The sequence below is a fragment of the Phaseolus vulgaris genome, chromosome 1, assembly GCF_000499845.2.
Source record: "Phaseolus vulgaris cultivar G19833 chromosome 1, P. vulgaris v2.0, whole genome shotgun sequence".
NCBI lineage: Eukaryota > Viridiplantae > Streptophyta > Magnoliopsida > Fabales > Fabaceae > Phaseolus > Phaseolus vulgaris.
The window spans coordinates 25,529,780-25,537,173 of NC_023759.2; positions in this window are offsets into that span (position 1 = coordinate 25,529,780).

The window sequence follows — 7,394 nt, forward strand, 5'->3', positions numbered from 1 at the left end:
TCTACCTGCAAGTTCTGGTTTTCTAAAAAATTTTGCTATTGGATAATCAATCCTCACAATTATCTTATGATTCTGAAAGTATGGTCGAAGACTTCTTGTTGTATACACAAAGGCTAAGGCTATGTTTTCAACTAAATGGTATCTAGTTTCGACATTTTGTAAGGCTCTACTCACAAAGTATATCGGCTTTTGTTCCGAATTTTCCTAGATCAAGGCTGCTCCTATGGCTTCATGTGAGGTTGCTAAAAAGACAATGATGGGTTGAGTTAACACAAGTTTGTCTAGGATGGGAGGTTTAGCTATCATTTCTTTGATTGTTAAAAAGGCTTGCTCACATTGTTCGTTCCATTTGAAAGTTTAAGGTTTTTTCAACAGTTTTACTATCAGTTTTGATCTCTCGGCAAGAATTGGCAAAAATCTTGTTAAGGCATTCAGTCTTCCAACTAACCTCTATACCTCATTCAGAATTGCTTCACACTTATCAAGATTTAATTCAATGCCTCTGTTGGTCAACATAAATCCTAAAAACATTCCACCTCTCACCCCAAAAACACATTTCTCAAGATTCAATCTTAGATTATATTTTCTTATCTTGGCAAAGACCTCCTCAAGATCCTCTATGTGTTCTTCTACCATACATGACTTAACAATCATGTCATCAACATAAACCTCCATATTTCTCCCAAATTGTTATTTAAACACTTTATCCATCAATCTTTGATATGTAGCTCCAGCATTTTTCAAGCCAAAAGGCATAACTTTGTAACTATAGTTTGCCATTTCAGTGGTAAAAGTTGTCTTGGGTATATCTGATTTGTACATTTGTATATGATTGTAACCGGAGTAAGCATCTAAGAAACTCATCATTGCCTGGCCAAAAGCTCCATCTACTAATCTATCAATACTTAACAATGGATATGAATCCTTTGGGCATGCTTTATTTAAATCCGTGTAATCAGTACACATTCTCCATTTTCCATTTTCTTTTTTAACGAGCACCACATTTGCTAACCAAGTTGTATACTGAGCTTCTTGAATGAAACCAGCTTGTAACAATTTTTCAATTTCTTCAAATGTTGCTTATCGTCTTTCTTCCCCCAACTTTCTTCTCTTTTGAGCTATCGGCTTTGCTTCTCAGAAAATGGAAAACTTGTGGGAAATGACATAAAGAGATATTCCCAGCATGTCAGCGGCCTTCCAAGCAAATAAATCCTTATATCTCCTTGAAATCGCAATCAGTCCATTTATCAATTCTACAGGCATGCTTCCGCCCACACACGTGCATTCCTTTTCATCTTCACCTAACCAAATAGATGTTGTTTCTTCTCTTGGCTCCATTCTTTCTTCATCATTCATTCTCAGATCTAAATCCACCTAGTCACGACATTTCTGCCTTCTTCTTTTTGTATCATCATTCTCGACTCTTGTTTCATTTTTAAACCTGCCACATGAAATGGTTGCTACATCACCCTTTTCAGTTGGAAATTTCATGGCCAAGTGTGGTGTTGACACTATGGCTCCTAACTTGTTTAAAGAAGACCTTCCCAACAAGGCATTATATGAAGTGCAAAACCACTAAGTACCTATCTTAATTGTCTTTATTGCATTTCTTCTTCCAAATGTTTTCGGAAAATCAATATATCCTTTAGTAACAACTCTCTCTCCCAAGAATCCAATTATTTTTTCTCGAAAGGGTATCATATCTTCTTCCTTCAAATGTAACCTACAAAAAAGTTTCCCAAAATAAAATATCAACTGAACTTCCTTGATCTACTAGAGTTTTCATCACGACATATTCTACAATTTTCACCGTTATCACCATTGGATCGTCTTGTTCCGGATCAATCTCTAGAAAATCTTCATGAGTAAAAAGCATTGGTGGCAGACTTCTACTTTTGAAAACATGGTTAACCATTCTAGCATTCCTCCAATGTTTCTTTCTTGCCGCCGAAAACTCTCCTCCAGAAAAACCTCTAGAGATCATATTGATGAAACCTCTAACAGGCCTTCCTAGACTTCGTTCTCGGCTTTTCCTCATTCGCTGAGGGCTATGATAACTTCTTTCATTTCTTCTTTCTACTCTTCTTTCCCTTCTTTCTTCATTCCTTTCGATCTTTCTAATATCCCTTCTTTCAGGTCGTTCTTCCCTCCTTTCCACATATTTTCTACCCCTTTGCTCTTGCTCTAGACTTTGTCTCATCCTCATCCCTCCATCTTTGACAAAACATTTCAACTGCCCAGCTTGAATCAACTCTTCAATTCGGTCTTTCAAAGCTACATGTTCTTCTATATGATGACCATGATTCTTGTGATATTGATCATGTTTGCTCTGATCTGCTCTCTCTGGAGTTTTTGTCTTCCTTGGTGGTGGTATTATCTCTGTTACCATTGCTTCCTGTAGAATTTGTGCCCTATTAGTACTCAAGGGCGTATACTATTGAAACCTTCGGCCACGAGGCTCCTCTATTCCCCTTCTAAACGGATGTCCTTCTTCTTTTTCATTCATCTTTTTATCACTTCCTCCATCTACCCTTGCTTGATTTCGGAGTTCTCTCAACTCTTCCATTTACATAAACTTGGATGCACGTTGCCTTAACTCATCAAGATTAATTGTCGGTTTTTTGCAAAGGCTATCAACAAATGGTCCCGATTTCAGTGTTGTAATTAGATGATGCATTGTGACCTCCGGACTAAGGTTGCGAATACTTAACGCCATTTTTCCAAAGCATTCCATAAATGCCCTCAAGGATTCTCTTCTTTCTTGTCTTATGTTCACTAAAGCAATTGACGTTAAATGATGTGGTTGGCTTCTCGCGAACTGTGCTCCAAACTTCTCTACCAAAGTATCAAAACAATCAATACATAACGGTGGTAACCGGGTAAACCAACTTAAAGCTACCCTTTTCAAAGTTGTTAGAAACACTCGACACATAATAACATCATTCCATGTATACAAACTTATATGAGTAGTATATATTGCAATATGCTCGTCAGGATCTGTACTTCCATCATACTTATTCATGATTAAATTCTTCTAATTTTAAGGAAATGGAGTTTCTACAATGTCATCAGAAAATGGATGTTTTCTGGCAGACATTTCGGTAAACGTACCAGAAGCCTCTGGTAACCTCTTTCTTGTTACTTGAAAGCTTTCGTCATTGTGCACCCTTTGATGGACTTGTGTTCTTGGTTGGATAGTTTCAAACAATGTATTTTAAACTGTTTCTTCATTTAACTTTCGCTTCATATATGCATTTTTTGCTCTCAACATGCTCAACTCCTCTTCATTACTCTTCTTTAATATTTCGAACTCTTTCTACAATTCCTTCAACATAGTCATTGACATAACATTTTGATCCCCTCCCTGCTCTATAGATTGCTTTCCTGATTCACTCATCTTCTTACTCCTTTCAACAAACTTGCTTCTCGGCCCCACGGTGGGCGCCAAAATGTTCTTACAAAGGTCTAGAAGCAAACTTCTTCCTTTTGGATCTTCTAACTTATTGGTCCTCTTTCTCGATTTAGGATTCTCAGTCTAGGCTCTCGGTTTGGGCTCTCGGTCTAGGTTCTTGGTCTCCTCTCGGTCTCTTCTCACGTGTAGGTGTGTGTACCTGCAAGGCGCTCTGATGCCAAAGTCAGAATCAATTTAAAATAGTTATCAGATAAATCACTCTACTTACTTCTTGGGTTATTCACCTATTTATAATATTTTCTTATTGGGCTCAGAACCTGTTTGGCCTTTTTCTTTTTGTACCTTATATTTATTAAACACACATCTATACATTTGGGCTTGTTTTATGGTCTTTGCTATAGTAACTAATTTAATATTATTAATTTATGTTTTCTTTGCATTTAGATTTGCGGCCTAACTCTTCGGTCTAACCTTTCGATTTGACCTTTTGACCTAGATCACCTTTCGGTCTTACCTTTCAGCCTAGATAGTACACCTACCATTAGTAATATCCTTTTTTTCTTATCTTACATCCTTTCCTTGTTGGGTAGCTCATTCCAACCCAACAATCCAACTACCTCATTCACAATGCTTCCTTACTCTTCCTAAGTGCTACAGACATATGTGATGTTGCATTTTGACTTTCACTATACTTCCTTATCAGTCAAAATCATAACATACAAAAGAATGACAAGAACATCTCTTTCAACACTTTTTAAAAAGTGAAATTTAAATTTAACTCAACCTTACAAAACAGACTTATAAGGTGAGGTTTACACCCCTTTTATATACTATAAACTGACATTAACTCTAGTCAATGCCTGATCTCCAATACACCCTCTCATGCCAAGGATGCCAACTTGTGCATTGGACTAGAAATTTTTGGATGGTTCAATAATGGCTTGATATCGGATAACACAATAGACTCAGCAAACTCTCGCTATGATAAACTCTAAATGGATCTAATATCATCTTGAGAAGTGGATTTTAAGTCTAACTCAACCATACAAAACCAACTTATAAAGTGAAGTTTGCACCCACTTATATATTATGAATCAACCTTATTTTTAGTCGATATGGAATCTCCAACAACACTCTCTTATCTTTTCATTTGAAATTTTCCTACTAATTCGAATTACCTATGTAGATATTGAGTTATTAGTGATAAAATGACATTTTTTTTACCTAACCCACATATTGAGTTATTTTTTCTTAACAAAACTCAGACATAATTCTCCAATACACTTACTAAAATCAACTAATAAATGATTAATTACTATTAATCACAATGTATAAATATATAAAACAAAAGATGTTATAAAAAATATAACAATTATCATATAAAAGGTTGGTTAAATATTTTATTATTTAATCTTTGTTACTTATAATAGCCCACCTTAGTTTGTATAATTTTTTACTGGAATTTGTATTTTTAAAACAAACATTTTCATAAAAAAAGAATTCTCTTCATTATTGTAAAAATATCTTTAGACAATAATTTTATAGTCGTAGTCTATGCATACATCATCTATAGTTTTAAATTATAGACGATGATCACACAATTGTAGTCTATTAAATCACTATAGGCCACGTTTATGTATAAAACCATTGCCTATAGCGTAGGTGATCCTGAAATGTTTTCTTCAATCTTGTTCTTATTTTTCTTACTTTGTTGTTATTTATAACCCAACAATTGGTTCGGTTTGTGAGAACAAGAAAAGAAAGTCAAGAAGATAAAGAATGTCCGCACAACTTAGTAGTGTAGATTTTGTTGGTTATGGATATCAATCACCAATCGTCATCTAATGAATACATTTTCATTCTAGATTCTAGATTGCAATAGTAAAAAAAGACAACCTTCTTATATAAGATTCTTTAAGTATTAAAATTTTATGTATATAAAACGAAAGTTCAAAATGTTTACGCATTAATCATAATCTCTTGTTAAGTTATTTTGGTAAATTCTTAAAAAAATAATATCTACACTAAGTTTTAAAATTAACGTTGAAGATATCATATCAATGACTAAAATAATCGTAAAGTATTAGAGTTTACTCTAACAATCGTAGTTAGTCTATCAAATTGTTGTTGAAGTACATCTAAGTCTCTAATTTTGTTAAACTTCATGTTGATTATGTTTAGTTATTATGTAAACGAGTGTTAATTTTTCATTAGGTACCTATATGATATCATATTCAAATACGAGACAATTTTCATCTTATAAAACACTTTTATTGAGTTAAATTAACATTAAAAGTATAAGAATTAATGGAATTTTCTTCTTGCAAAAAGGTCCTCATTAAGAAGTGTTTTTTTAGCATTTAAAATGAATTACCTGTTTAATTCACCATCTTTACCCCCAAATGAAAGGAACTAGCTAGGGATAGTTTATGGGGTGTCCCAAAAGATCAAAATCATAAAGTAGTGCTTGATGCATGCTTACAACAAAAATGTGAGTTATTATAATATAACCGAAAGACAAAGGAAGATTTTAGACAAGAGAATATGGGGTGGGACATTGGTCCTTGAAAGAGACCCGCAAAGCCTTTGTTAACGGCATTGCTTTGGCTTTGGAGTGACTTTAGTATGATCTTAAAAGTGCCATATAAAGCGTTCATAAAGTATACAAACTATATATACTTTTTGTCACTTGATATCATTTACTTTGCCTTTGCTTTTACACTTCTTTTTAATCTTTTTATATACAAACTTGCCCACATTCGTGTGCAATTAAAGGAGATAAAACAGAAAAGAAACTTAGCAAATTGAATTGGAAAATTCTATCATTGTTAGTAAATTATGCTTTAATATATTTTGTATAAATTAAAATTATAACTTATCAACATATCTTTTATAAAAAATTTTGGAAGTACATCCAGTATTGATATATTTTGTTTTTAATAGAATAATAAAAAAATTAGACTTTTATTATAAAAATGTTAATTTTGTTAAATTGTCTTAACTCCGTAAATAAATAGGGTAATTGAACATATTTTTAATTTTTAATAATTATTACGTGTATTCATTCATTAAACAAAAAATTAATATTAATATGTACTTATTTTTAAATTAAAATTTTAAAATTTTTAAAATAAAAAGCAAAGGATACCTCTATTATTATGGATAATTATTGTTAATTTTTCTTTTAATAAATACACATATGACAATTAAGAAAGAGGAAAGATATGTTTAATTATCTTAATATTTATTACAAGAAAAGAAAGTTTTAATGGAGGTTATTTACGGAGATGAATATAATCTTAGAAATGGATTTAATACTTCAACAAAATAACGGAGGTTTTTTAAGTTTGGTTAAGTTTCAAAAGTTTATTTTAAAACTTCAGTACAATAATAAAGGTTTTTTTAACCTTAGTTAATTTCCAAAGATTTATTCTAAAATCTCAACAAAATAAAGGATGTTTTTTTAATCTTCGTTAATTTTCAAAGTCCAAAGATTTATTCTAAAATCTCAACAAAATAAAGGATGTTTTTTTAATCTTCGTTAATTTTCAAAGGTTTATTTTAAAACCTTGAAAAAATAATGGAGATTTTTTAACCTTCGTAAGATTTATTTTAAAACCTCCACGAAATAATATAGGTTTTTTAACCCTTCGCTAATTTTCAAAGATTTATTTTAAAACTTCTGCAAAATAATTAAAGTTTTTTTAACCTTCATTAATTTTCAAAGGTTTATTTTAAAACCTCCAAAATAACGAAGGTTACAAAATTTATTCTAAAACCTCAACAAAATAATGAAGATTCTTTAAGCTTAGGTTAAGTTACAAATGTTTATCGTAAAACCTCAGTAAAATATTTTATTTTTTTCAAATCTCAATAAATAAATATATTAAACTTTTTATAAATAAATAATTAAAATATAATTTTAATATATTTGATAATTATATTCTTTAAAATTTTGAAAGTGAAAGTTTAAGAAAAAATA